Source organism: Vicugna pacos, chromosome X, assembly GCF_048564905.1.
Source record: "Vicugna pacos chromosome X, VicPac4, whole genome shotgun sequence".
Lineage (NCBI taxonomy): Eukaryota > Metazoa > Chordata > Mammalia > Artiodactyla > Camelidae > Vicugna > Vicugna pacos.
The window spans coordinates 2,814,877-2,828,950 of NC_133023.1; the positions used below are offsets into that span (position 1 = coordinate 2,814,877).

At 45.1% G+C, this 14,074-nt stretch overlaps 1 pseudogene; it reads left to right on the forward strand.

Moving 5' to 3' along the window:
• Window positions 1-8,436: 8,436 nt before the first annotated feature.
• LOC140692023 (uncharacterized) lies at window positions 8,437-13,782 on the forward strand (annotated as a pseudogene).
• The last annotated feature ends 292 nt before the right edge of the window (window positions 13,783-14,074 follow it).

The following is a 14,074-nucleotide window of genomic DNA, read 5'->3' on the forward strand; positions in this document are numbered from 1 at the left end:
TTAGGCTGCACATTTACTTCAGTTAACACCACATTACACAAATGTGAGACAGGAAGGGGGCAGGCACAGCCGTTCAAGGAATGCTCCAGCAATTAACAGCAAAATGGCGAAAGATTCAACCCCCTATAGGCCTTGAGGCCCAAGATGGTGGGAGGTCCGACGTCCCTGACCTTCCTTAGATGCTCACTGCGACGTATTAGCATAGTGAATAACACGCCCACAGGCACCATGGCAGTCCCAAGGCTGGCCACAAAAGGTCAGAGTGGGAAATGGCCAACTTCCTGGGAGTCCCAGCCCCTTCCCCAGGCTACTTAGACTGGTCCTTCCACTTACTGGCATGTGAAGCCACCAAGCGCACAAAAAAACAGCAACAGAGCACCTTGTGGCAACCCCCCTCTCTCCCTCTTCAGAGAGGCCTGCATTCTATGGAGTTTGTACCTAGTTCTAATCTGAGCGCCCAACCCCCACACCTCGTGGCCTTTCTCTTGCCTTTCAGTGTATTTGTCTGAATAAATCTACATTTACTCAACTGTGGCTCACTCTTGAATTCTTTCCTGCAGGAAGCTAAGGACCCACACTTGGCGGGGCACGTACCAGGGGCTCAACCAAAGCCTGGGACACGGCCTTTCCCATGCCCCACATCTGTTTTTCCTGCATCAAATGCATGCATTTCATTAGCACACTAATATATTGTAGAACACTCTTCAATACACACATAACAATTAAAATGCCACGAGAATTCTATTTATGATCTTTTTCAAATGATAATATTTTCAGACATTATTCGTATGCTGATTCACAGAAGTTCCTTCCAGGCTGCTGTGTATTTTCTCCTGCCACATCTCAGCATGTCCTTCCCAAGACACACACTTAACTCCCTCTTCCAACTGTCCTCAGAGCTTCCTTCAAAACTCCCTTCTCTCTAAGAAATCGTGTCTCCTTCTGACACGCACTGCACACACACTGCTTGCTCCTACCTTGCCTTGTTGTTCATCCTGGAACTTACAAACGGGATTTATTTGGCAACTTCTTGTCAGCTTATTTCCATTCTATCTCCTTTTACCAGAGCATAACTCAGTTTATCCTGCGCTGAGACTGGGCCATGAGACTTCAGCTGTTAAAGCATCAAATCCACATCAATCGGACACAGACCAAACACTGGAGAGTAGGAATGTTACAAAAGATACATTCATTACGGCGCACACATGCATAAATGTGTATTGTAAATTGAACTAGGTTGTATACATTTTACTAAATTCCTGCAAAATAGGGGAAAAGTCACGTCAGTCTGCAGAGGACTGGGACTGCTCTCTCAGTGAGCACACGCCTTGAGAAAACGGGGTCTGGGAGTCACTGTTCTTTGCTTCGGGTTTGAGTCCAGCATGACATTAGCTAACCCTCACTACTCCCTCAGAGCAGGGCGGGGGCGTGGAAAATACCCAATTCCTACTGAAGTGACAATAAACATTTCCGTTAAGACAAATGTCCAGAGGCTGGCTGATGAGACAATCAGCACAGAAATGGAGTGTCCAGCGCTTAGGGAAACAAACACAGCCGCTGAACTTCAAACAAAGGACAGACAGCCATCAGTCAGTGACGAACCGACACAGGGACATGACTGCAAAGGTCAACAGAGGCAGGAGACAGCGGGGCCTTCCTTTCCGGAAACGGGCCTCTGCGACTTCTGTGGGGAGTCACATTTAGTCCTGCTCATATCTATCCACTGCCTAAAAGCTTCCAGAAGTCTTTGGACAGTCACCAAATATGTCTTTTTTTTTTTTTCCTTTTACTCTCTTTTTCCTTTCCACTTGGGTAGGTTCCAGAGATTCCAAGTGGCAAACATGAGCTTAAACAGAGCTCCAAGGAGGGAAGGACTGCAGCAAGGAGCCCTGAGGTCGGGTACAGACGCTGCCTCCTCGGTGCACACGTGGTGTGTATCTGCTCCTTGCTTGGGCAGGCTGCCCCTCACAGCGCTTCCGAACCCCGGACATTCAATGGGAAGACGGAGGCCCCCTCCCTTCCTGCGTCAGACCAGTGAGGCGCCCTCGGAAGCCATGCGGAAATGCACAATCTAGGTTATTGTTTCACACAAGAATCCCCTTGTTTTGCAGGCGGGAACCTCGTTCTTTAAACACCCCCACCTGTGTGAGTGCAGCCGCCACGACTGTCCGCCCCTTTCTTCGTGCATCCCAGGTGCAACTAGCCCTAGAGCGAGGGATGCTGGCCAACTCCGAGGTCCTTCTAAACACACTGGAGCCAGGACCCTGCTGGCTCAAGAACAAAACTCCCCGGGGACGCACAGACTCCTGTCTTAACCAGTCCTCGGCATTCGGGATTCAGCCAACTCCGAAGTCCAAAGTCTATGACACTGAGGAAGTGTCTCTTTGGTAAAAGAAGAGTTTCTATAAGAAAAAAGTGATCTGAAAGTGTGGAGGAGAAAGGAGTCAGGGAGCGTGGGGGTTTCCTACACGGCAGGAAGAAGCAAATCATGTAAAAATCTGCAGGTTCCTCTAAGGACTGAGGCTGTATTCTGGGTGAGGACCTTGCTGACTCTTAGGAAGTAGCATTTCTCAGCCTCCCACGACTGACACATGACTGGGTAACTCTGCGTGTGAGCGGCTGTCTGCACACTGCAGGGTGTGCACAAAGATGTGCCCGCTAGGTGGAAGGTGTCAGCATCCCCCCCCCCCCGGGATGATCAAACATGTCAGCATCCATGGCCACTGTCTCTCCTGAAAGGCACAGCAGCCCCAGGCTGAAAACAAATACTTTTCAAACAGCTTTAGATTTGGCCAAATCACAGCTCCTGGTTAGGAGCAGACGGGACCAGTCTCCTGGGGGACTCAACACTGGGCAAGCCTGGAACAGCAGACCCCACAGCCTTCTGCTGACAAGTGAGCTGTGAGACCAGAGCAACGACGTCTCCCGGGGCACTGGTGAGACAGGCAGGGGTCCAGGCACAACACTGAGCACCTTCCATCAGAGGCAGCGTCGTCAGTAAACCACTCTGGGGACCTGCGAGCCTGGCCCCACTTAAGACACACTGGGGGATGCAACCTCAGCAGGATGAGATCTGTGAAGGCAGGCACTGCTGAACTATCTCAACTCAGATTCTACGTACCCTGGAACCTTGGCCAGGCACCCTGGAGGGAACCAGGTGTGTCTGGTGGCCCGGCTCAAAAGCTTCCTTGCACTGTCTAGAGAGGACTGGTGGAGTCTAAGGTGAAAAAGTAATGATCACAGAGAAAACAGAAAAATAAACCACAAGTTAGCTGACACACCGGGAGAGATGGGGAACAGATTCCAGAAACCTGGACACATTTGAGAAGGAAAGACCAGGGACTTCGTCACGGGACGGCTGAGCAGCACTTGTTGGTTCCAAGGTTCCTATGTGTGCGGCAGTGGCCTGTTCCTAGTTCTCATTCCCTAAGTTTCTACCATACTAACGAAAGAGTCCAGACTTGAAGGTGCTATGAGTCCCCTTAGCCACAAAGGAAGAGGAGTAACAGGACCCAAACCTATCGTGTTGCAATCGTGTCTCAGGAGAACAGAGCAGCAGCGTCCCCTTGATAGGCAGGTAGTATGGTCCCTCCTAGAAAGAGACGATCTCAGCGGACATACCCAGGGAACAGGGGTGGCAGGACTCCAACAGAAAACCGTGGGAGTGTGAAAGGTACGTAAAAAAGAGGCAGAGAGGGTGGTATCGGGCGAGCATGGGGGCAGCGCTAGGTTTGCTGGGATCACATCCCCAGTCAAAGTCATCCAAATCAGAGGAGAGAGAGATTGTGATGATACTGTGACACATGAAAAGGCCCTATTCTGCAGCTTTCACAGAAGGAAAATAAGTAAGACACCATACAGAGAGGTGCATGTGAAAGAAAGAAAAATGGTCTTGGGACCAAAAGGAAAAAGAAAAAAAATAGAGATAATATTATTGAAGGAACAGTGTTAGTCCTTTGGAGGAGGAGGAAGACAAGTGGCCCACTGAAGACGGGGGCTGAGGAGTCCTGCCAGACACGTTGTCCTCAAAGGTCAGACACCAAACACAGAGCGACTCTGAGGCTCTGATGTGTGCCTGGACCAGCCAATTCTGAGTCAGGGCTCTGGCTGCTTTCACTCAGCTGAGTTGGAAATCATAAAAGTACCACTGTGGTTTTGTGTTTTCCAATTTCCACAATAAGAACAAAACAAACAAAATAAGTCTTTACCTGATAAGTTACCAGGAAAGAGAATAACACACATGGAAATGTGAGGGGAAGAAACAAAAGCGCAGGTCCCTTGGCTGTTTCAATGCCCTTGAAACTAACCAGATGGGCAGAGATAGGAGGAAGTGGGTTTCTCCTTTCAAAGTTTCTAAACACGAGCGGACCTACTACCATGCTTTCCTGGGGCTTAGGGAAATGGTTTTAAGTCAACGAATGAAAAATAGGTATGAAAGATGAGACTCTTAAAAAGGTATTCGGAATCTACAGCAGAAAGACACAGCTCTTCATAGTGTTCTGTCCCATGAGGTCACGGGGCATTCGCATGGGAAGCCCTTTAAGTAAAGAGGGTGACAGAGCTGTCTCTGGGGAAGAAGGAGGGGAAACACGGCTGTGCTGACCTGCCCCTCGCCTCAGAGGAACAGGTGCCTTGCCTGAGGGCGCTCAGAAAACAGCAACCCTGAAGAACGTTGTCTGAAATGTCACCCAAAGGGAAACGGAATAGCAGGTATTCTGGGAGAGTGTTGTGACTGGTTGGACTTTGGAATTTAAGCCTTTTTAAACGTTCTTTTATTGTAAAGGAAATCACATGGCCTTGACACCCTGTCTTTTATTTAATGTTCCCCAAAACACAAGTTAAGGAAGGAGAAAAGGAAAAGAAAACAAAACCTGCTTATGCGGAAGAAACCGCAATATGATTTTCGATAAAGGTACAAAAGCAGTTCAGTGGAAAGTAATAATCTTTCTCAACGAAAGTTGCTGGGAAAATTGGCTATCCACATGCAAAAGAAAAAAAAACTTCAACCCCTTCACGGCCCCATGCACTAGAAATAACACCGAGTGACGTATAACTCTGTATGTAAGACCTAAAGCAAGAAAAACACTAGAAAACTTGCAGCTGAAAACTCTGTGCCAAGAGTAGGGTGATCACTGATTAGACAATGCTCCAAGGCATGCTCATTCAGTGAGAACGATGCGTCAGCAACCGGACCTTTATGAGCACGAGATATTCGGGTTGTTGAGGGACCCCCTCAAGGGAAGTAAAAGCAAAAGCCATTTGATGGGGAAAAATAAATCTGCATATCTTCTCTCTGAAAAAAGACTAACACCCAGAATGTATTTAAAAACCACCAAACTTCACAATAAGGCAAAACATCTAGTCAATACTGTACAGATGACTGCCATTCTAAAAACTGATGATGCGTTGCCGTAAGTGTAAGGACTTCTAAAGTCAAAGGTTGTGAATTAATTGTAATACCTCATGGATTCAAGAGCTCAGCACAGACACATAGTATTCATGATGATCTTACTTCATGTTGTAAATTCACAATTAAAGAAAAATAAATACTTTGAAGTATGAAAAAAATAAGGTACAAATGACTTGGGGAATACTTACCAAAGAAAGTATAAAATAAACACATAAAAAGATGGTCTACTTATTTATTTATTCAGGGAATGTGCATTAACACTGTAACCAGATACCACTACATACCAATTATAATGCCTGAAATAGGAAGCAACTGGCCACACCGAGGACTGGCAGGGATCTGGAGCAACTGGAATTGTCATTAACTGTCAACAGGACTGTAAAAGTGTACAGCACTGTCAGACAGCAACTCCACTCCTAAGTATCCACCCAAGAGACAGGACACCTAAGTTCCTTACACAGACCTGTCCATGAAGATGCATGCGTCAATATTTAAATGCATAAAAATGTGACATATTCCTGTAAGACTCCACAGGGCTGAATGGAGTGTACTCTACAAGAAGAGCATGATTATTAAGATAAGGGTGCTAAATGAAAGAAGCCAGAAAACACACACACACACACCCCCACACACACACACAGAGATTCCACTTTAGAAAAACTCTGGAGGATACCAAATAACCTACAGTGTCCAAAAACGGAAGAGTGGGCTCTTAGGACAGGGTGGGGGAGGGTTAAGAAGGGACAAAGGAAGGATGACCTTGGAGCCCAAGGGCAGTTTTGGAGTTGACAGATCTGTCCCTCACATTGGGTGGGGAACAGCTTTCCCAGCTGGACTCATCCATCAAAACTTACCGACTGTACACCCGACATACATCAGCTTTTGCTGTGTCTCATTTCCATCTCAACTAAGAGTTTCTTAAAGACTCATCTTTCAGTTCAGCTGTAGATTTCCATTGAGTTACAGAGGATTAGTTCAATTTGTACATTTTTAGATCTACATCCACTCTCCGTCTGTTTCCTCTTTTACGATTAACACGATCATCTTCGGGTTGTTGTCCTCCTGATGGCAAATGTTCCAACTGAGTGCTACTTGGAGTTTGGTCGCCCGGGGATACCTTAATCTAGGTTGCTTACTGCAGGAACAGTTCAGGAGGATGGCTGAAGGAACGTGGAGGAGCTCAGTACCAGGAGCTACATGTAAGGCAGGAATGTCATAATCTGTAGTAAGGTTACACTTTACACTCAGGGCGAAATGAAAACTGAAATCGTAGAGAATGAATTTGGGAGGGACCCTTGAGGAGGATGAGGGATGAGAACTTGTTCTTGTTGGAAACAGTTACATTCAAATATAATAATGAAAGAAATTGTGGCGTGTACACATACACACACACACAAATGGAATACAATTCACCCATTAAAAAGAATGAAAACCATAGAAAAGAATGAAAATTTGCCATTTTCAAAAACACGGATGGACCTGGAGGGCACATGCTTAGTGAAGTCAGTCAGACAGCAAGAGACAAACACTGTATGCCATCACTTACATGTGAAATCTAAAAACTACAACAAACTGGTGAATATAAGAAAACAGAAGCAGACTCACAGAAAACAAACCAGTGGTGACCAGTGCGGAGAGGGAAGGGCGAAGGGAAAGACAGGAGGAGGAGATGAAGAGACACCAACTACTATGTACAAAATAAATGACCTGCAAGGATGTACTGTCCAGCACAGGGAACATAGCCAGTATTTATTTTGTTTTTAATTTTTATTGAAGTATAATTGGTTTACAAGGTTGTATTAATTTCAGGTTACAGCACTGTGACTCAGTTACACATACGTATGTATATAAACATATATATATTCTTTGTCAGGTTCTTTTCCATTATCGGTTAATACAATATACTGAATATAGTCCCATGTGCTGCACAGAAGGACCTTGTTGTTTATCTCTTTTATATATAGCAGTGTGTATGTTAATCCAAAATTCCTAATTTACCCCTCTTTTTCCCTGTGTTTTCTATGAACATTTCTATGTATATTTGTTTTCTTTCTCTGAGTCTGTTTTGTAAATGAGGTCATTTGTACTGTATTTTAGATCCCACATATAAATGGCAGCATATGGTATCTGTCTCTAACTTACTTAGTATAACAATGTCTAGGTCCAACCACCTTGCTGCAAATGGCATTATTTCATTCTTTTTTATGGCTGAGTAGTATTCCATTGTATAAATATACCATGTATTCTTTATCCAGTCATCTGTCAATGGACATTTAGGTTGCTTCCAAGTCTTGGCTATTGTAAATAGTAAGTGTAAGAGTATAACCCTTAAAAACTGTGAACCGCTATACTGTACACCTGCCAGTGATGTAATACTTTCCATCTCCTAGACTTCAATTAACACATTGATCGACCACGGTAGATCAGGTGACCCTGATGAAACACAACTGTCAACCAGATTTGGGAGACACGGTAATCAGTGTGTTAAAAAGTAAGTAAACACGGACTCCTCCGGGGAAATCTTGAGAACTGGTTTGTAGTAGAGATGCCACATTTTAATCTTGTTGAACCAGCCGATAATTTCTCTAGGTTTGGAAAACAAGTTTAAACGTGTCTCCTCAGTGTTGCAGAAATCACACATGAGCTGAGGGCGTGTCTTGGGCTGTTTGTCCTATTTTGGGTCTCAGGATATAAAAGGAAGTAAGCATCACTGTCCTTAAAACACCTCAATTGTACTGTGACTTCTCACTGACTCTAAAGGTCAGGTGTCCAGATCCACTTCAGTTTCTCTTACAACTAATCTCAAATGAAAACAACGGATGGCCAGAAAAGCTCCTCCCTGCCAAGCAGGACATCCTAGGAGGACGTCTATGTGGCCAGGGTCTTAGGATTAACAGCCCTTGGCTCATTATGGGTCAGGCCAATGGACGGGTATTATTAAAAGGGACACACGCACAGGTTCTCTCCACCAACTGGCACACCACCCACTCAGCTTCTCCAGGAGGAGGACCAGAAAGACCGCCAGGATGAAGACTCTGCTCCTGAGGCTTGCACTCTGTGTGCTTTGTGCCGCCCAGGCATGTGCATCTGAGAAGCATCACTCAGGGGAACCAGGGACAGGCTCGTCTGGGAGTAGGCCTTGGGGTGGGTGTGTGTGCCTCTCACTCTTATTTACGAGGGCAATCAGGTTTTATATCCTTAGTCCGTGTACCTACGGGGGGCTCAAACAACCCTTCTGTCTTTCAGCTGTTTGTATTTTTTCAACTTACTTGTCTGGAGGTGAGAAAATCTAATATGTCAAAATGATAGGGATGAGCTTCCCAGGGCCTTTAATGGCATTGTTTTAGCTACCTGAAAAAACTGAGTTCCATGCCTTGCCTTTGAAAACGAACCATTATTTCATTTCACATCATTCTGCAAGGAAGGGAGTAGAGACCCACTTTGCTCAGTAAGATTGGATTTATTTTTCTTCTGATGTAAAGTAACGACTACACGCAGTGCTGGTGAGGGAACAGAAAAGAGGCTTATTTTCCTTATGGTACGTTTCCTTTTCAGATTACAGGGGAATGGCACACCATTTACACAGCGCCCAATAATGTGCAGAAGATACAGGAAAATGGCTCACTGAGGGGTTATATCCACAAGACTGAATGTAACCACGGCTGCGAAACACTCTCCATTACTTACTATATCAAATGGAATTTGCCCAAATGTAAAACAACCAAGCTATTGACTCCTAACATGGGATCCAGTCCCAAATCTGCACTGAAACACCTGGAGTATGTTCAAGAATTTGAGTCAGTGGACTCTGTCTATAGAAGGGCGTTCCTCGCCTGGTGTGGTGTCCTGGGTGGTCACCATGAAACCCCAGCTATCTGCGTGTAGCCCTTCTCTCAGGGGGCATACCGGTGGAACAGCCCTTCCATCACATCATTCATGACACATGTGAAGGCAGTAAGGAGAGATTCTGGGCCTGAACACCTGAAAGCTCTGACAATCCTACCCTTAAGATCTGTGTTTGAATTCTTCAGACTTTTTGCACATATGGGAAAGGGATTAAGTTTCTTTCAAGGCACACTTCAATGTGAGAGGTCACACACACAAGATTATCCCACCTGACATTTTCAGCAATAAGTTTCCATCAAAAGTGAATACTTTCACCCAGTCAGTCAACATTTATAGAATGCTTACCCTATGGGAGGCACTGTGTAAGTATGGGAATAAAAAAATTACATAAAAATATGTCTCACCTTAAAGTTAAAAAGTTAAGCAGGGTCCCAGACACCCATCTTAAAAAGAATAGCAAAACAGTAACAAAAAATACTCAATGATGGAGGTCATCCTGAAGTGCAGATAACTGAACGACTATGCCGGTCATGGGAGCGGGAAACGGTCCTCATGGTGGGGTGGCGGTGGGGATGGCATTTATTCCCTGAACACCAGGTGAAAATTTAAACCAAGAATCAGAGAGAGAGGAGGAGGGCTGCAGAGACGCACAGATGGAGTAAAGCTCACTGACTTCCGGGGATGCTGGACTTGCAGGACGTTGACACACTATGTGTACGAAGTGGACTGCAGGACCCCAAACCGGAAAGGAAAACTCAAGACTTTGTTCCGGAGAATTTCCTATGTCAAAAATGCTAACTTTATATTTATGAGCATGGATGTAGGTTTTAAACTAAGGGCATCATAAAATTCACTTTCTAAGTATCCGCCCTCCAGGAACTCAGAGGTAGAGACGGTGTTCAGGAAATGACTGTGAGGAATTTTAGCCGCGGAAGCAGCAGATGTGGGGGTGAGTGAAATCAACACTTTAAGCAAAACTGAGACTACAAATAGTCTGTTTTTCAAAACTGAATGCTGAACTTTCAACTTGTCCATCTGCAGACATGGTGATGCCATTAGACCAAAGTAGAGAAGAACATGTAAGGTGGAGGAAAATCAAGGGCTAAAAATGATAATAGTAAATGTGGATGTGAGCTAGAAGTTGGAGATGTGGACAGTGGATTTGTAAACACCAGATCTGGGCATGGCTTGGAAATACCTGTGTTTACGTCTGCTTCTATGTCTGTGTCCACCTCTGTCTGTATGTCCACGACTGTCCAACTCTATTTGATCTTCTTGCTACGTAAGTGTAACCTGAGCTCACAGGAGTTGAAGAATTAGCCTGGGGAGAAGGAGGACTTCAGAGTCCAGAGGAGCACCGTCACTTATGGTAGAGGGACAGATATGCTATGTGGAACGGAGGAAGAGGACAAGGTGGGGTTGTCTACATCAAAGGAACGGGGAGGCAGTCCTGGCCGCGGGGGGAGATTCTGTCCTGCCTCCCTAGGAAATAAATATGTGGCTGTGACCGGAGGCATTTCGGGCTTCCACAGTTAGAGGCGGGGGCTCCTGGAGTCTCACAGGGGGACACCAGGGAGACACCCTGCACAAAGGTCAATAGCACTGAGGGTGAGAAACCCTGTGAGAGAGCAAAGTAAAAAAGCACCGAACTGTGTGGCAAAATTAAAAACACCTGTAATTTTCAGACATTAAAAGAGCACTGTCACTTTAGAGCACTGGGGAATGGATGGGGAATAAGGAAGGTTTCGTCTGTCTGTTTTTAAGGATGAACGGGACATGCCAAGAACACACAGCAGTGGGAACAAGAACAGGAAAAGAGATTTACGTAACGGATTGTGACAACAGGACCTTTTGGATGGCTGCATCTTCCCAAACCCTGGAACAAGTTCACACGTATGGTCTGAGCTCCGTCCAGGACATCTAGCTGCCTGGATCTGTGAACAATTTCTTCTACCAATTACAAGCGCTACCTTGGAAAAGATACTTAATTTTCCAAGCATGAATTCAGTCATACCATGTCAGGGTGAGGTCCAAGTTTGGAATGTTGATACTGACAGTATCTGAGACGACGCCCCAGAATGCTGATTTCATGGGGAAGTGTTTAAACCTACATAACTGTATGCCAACTCTTTCAAAGCTGTCTCTACCTTTTATTTGACCAACATAATCCGATTTGCTTTAACTAAAAAAATTCTTTAAATATTAAGAGCCCTTTATTAAAGTGTTTAGGAAGTATCATCTGATTTAAATCCCAAAGATAAGTATGAGCATTGTTAAAATAAGGGCAAAAATTTCAAACTTATTTATATGTATAAAATTCAAACTGCATATATAATTTGAAAGCAACGGGGTCATTGGGATGGACTTGTCTCTGGAATGTAAAATAACTGTGAATAATTCTCAAATATCAATATTGAAATACTAAGTGACTGAACGCCTACATATTTCATTTTCATGAGAACCATACGTACAATGCAGCATTCTCATCTTGAACAGAGGAGTATTTTTTCATTTTAAATGTGGACACGCAGCACTGGGATCTAATTAGGATATAATTACAAGGATTTAATGGCAGAGTCCGTGTGTCCAGCGTTTTCCAGTAGCCTCATTAATACATCTCCTACTACCTATTGTACTAGGAAATAAGTTTTGATTAAGTATTAACTTTTAATATTTTAATTTAAGTAAGCTTATAGAATTACTTTTTAATAATGGCTGTCCTTGAGAGTTTAGCCACAACACGCCTGAAGGTTTCACAGCCGGCGCCGGCGAGCCGGCGTGAGAGGGCCGGAGCCCGCCGCCGAGCACACGCCCGCCCGCACCGCAGTAGGCAGCCTGGCTGGCGTTAACAACCCGGCGGCAGATCCTTCCCAGCTTAAGAAGCGGGGGTGGTGTACAGAGATTCCCTACCTCACTAACTCTCTTAACCGGTTCCAGCACATTAGTAGGAGCGTTAGTGAGACAGGTTAGTGTGGAAGGAAGTGCTGACAACAGCATGTTAAAAATAAGACGTGTCCAACTGAAAACGAAACAAGCTAATCATACTGAGTTTTGGATTATTTCTTTTGATCACAGTCTCAGGTAAAAACTATTTCCAACTGATTCACGTATCAAAGAACATATAGGTAATCAATGCTGAAAACACTGATGGCGACAAGACCACACATCTGACAGAAGTCACGGGTATGTATCCGTAGCTTACTCTACGCAAACTACACGAGTTAATATTATCTGTATTTTTATACTATGGGGAGAAGTAGGTATATAGGTTATTTTTCATGAAGACACTGGTGGAGAAATGTGTCTACACTTGAGAATTCAGACTCCATGTTGGCTGAGTCAGAGATGCTGAAAGGTCTTCTGCTGGAAAATGAGGGAATGTAACCACTGTGAGGGTCCATCACATGGCTTTTTAAACCATTAGACACACTAATCCTGGAGATCTAGTAAATACCCCAGGGAAGTCCCTGGAGTTTATTGCCAAATATCACACATTTGAGGAGCTGGGTCCTGTCACCTCAGTGAACCAGGATCTAAAACTTAAATTCAGCGACTCACCCATTTCCAGCAATGACTGCCTTCACCTCAACCACAAATGCATTATTGGGTCACAATTATTAAAACAGTGCCTGAGACTTGAACCCACGGCCCTGAAGATAACCACACTGTCTCCCTCAAATGCAGGGCTCTCAGGCAAGGCAGTTTTTCTGACCTCTGACCAACTCCACACGGCCTTTGGTACATCCATGTTAGCCTTTCTGATGTTACCTCCACGTGTGGGGTGGACGGGGGTTGACCCTTGACTTTGACAAGAACAAAGCTTGAGTTGTTCTCCCCCAATGGCATATGTGATGGGGCTGGTGTGCTTGGTGGCAAGTTCAGGTCTTTTCTGTCCCATTCATTTGATTAGGGTTCAAAATAGCAGGGAGTAGACTACAGAATACAGACGAAGTGGAAAGGAACAGTTAGAGGCGGCAGGAGTTCTGAATGCAGGCCCAGCGGTGAGCTCCCGGTGGTCTCCGACTGAGGGACTCCTCAGCTCCCAGGATGGGTAGGTTTTAATTTTCTCAGTCGTTCTAAGAAAGCAATAGAAAGTTAATGGCTTGGACTCTACCACGTGGTCCCATCTGAAGACCTGATCTGCACATACGTTCGGGCACCTCCCTTGAGAATTACGTGCCGAGCAGCATCAATGCGCGGGGAAGCGTGATGCTAAGGCTCACCAGACAGACTCGTCATGACCCAGGTCATACCGTGTAAGTTTCAAATGGTTCTAATGGACACCTCTTCTGCCTTCTTTGCTATGAAATCCAGCAAAAGGACGTGACCTCAATGAAGAAGAATATAAGAAGTTCGAAGATGTGCCTAAGGACAAGGGTGTTCCGACGGAAGACACAGAGCACGTCATCTCAACAGGTGATGTCCCAGAATACAGCACGCATCTGGTATCAAAACGCACCCTTCGGGTTCTGGATTCAGATTTCCTATTCACACAAGTGTCTTTTATAAAGGCCACAGTGAATTAATCCTAAGAAACACTGAGGCACTCCAATGATCCTTTCTCCCCGCATTCAGTCTCCTTCACAGACAACTGTCCTCAAAACTCAGACTGTCCGTTGGGTGAGTAGAAACACGGTAGGTACACCTCCTCGCCCGTTTGGTAGGTTTTAGGCTTTTTTGTTCTTGGGGTTACTGCTTTAAGAAGAGAATAATGAAACAGTGCAACCTGCAAGGGGGCAAAGGCTAGGACTTAAGGTAAGTGTGTGGGCTTAAAGGTCCACACACACAAAAATAACCAAGAAAACATACATACACAAT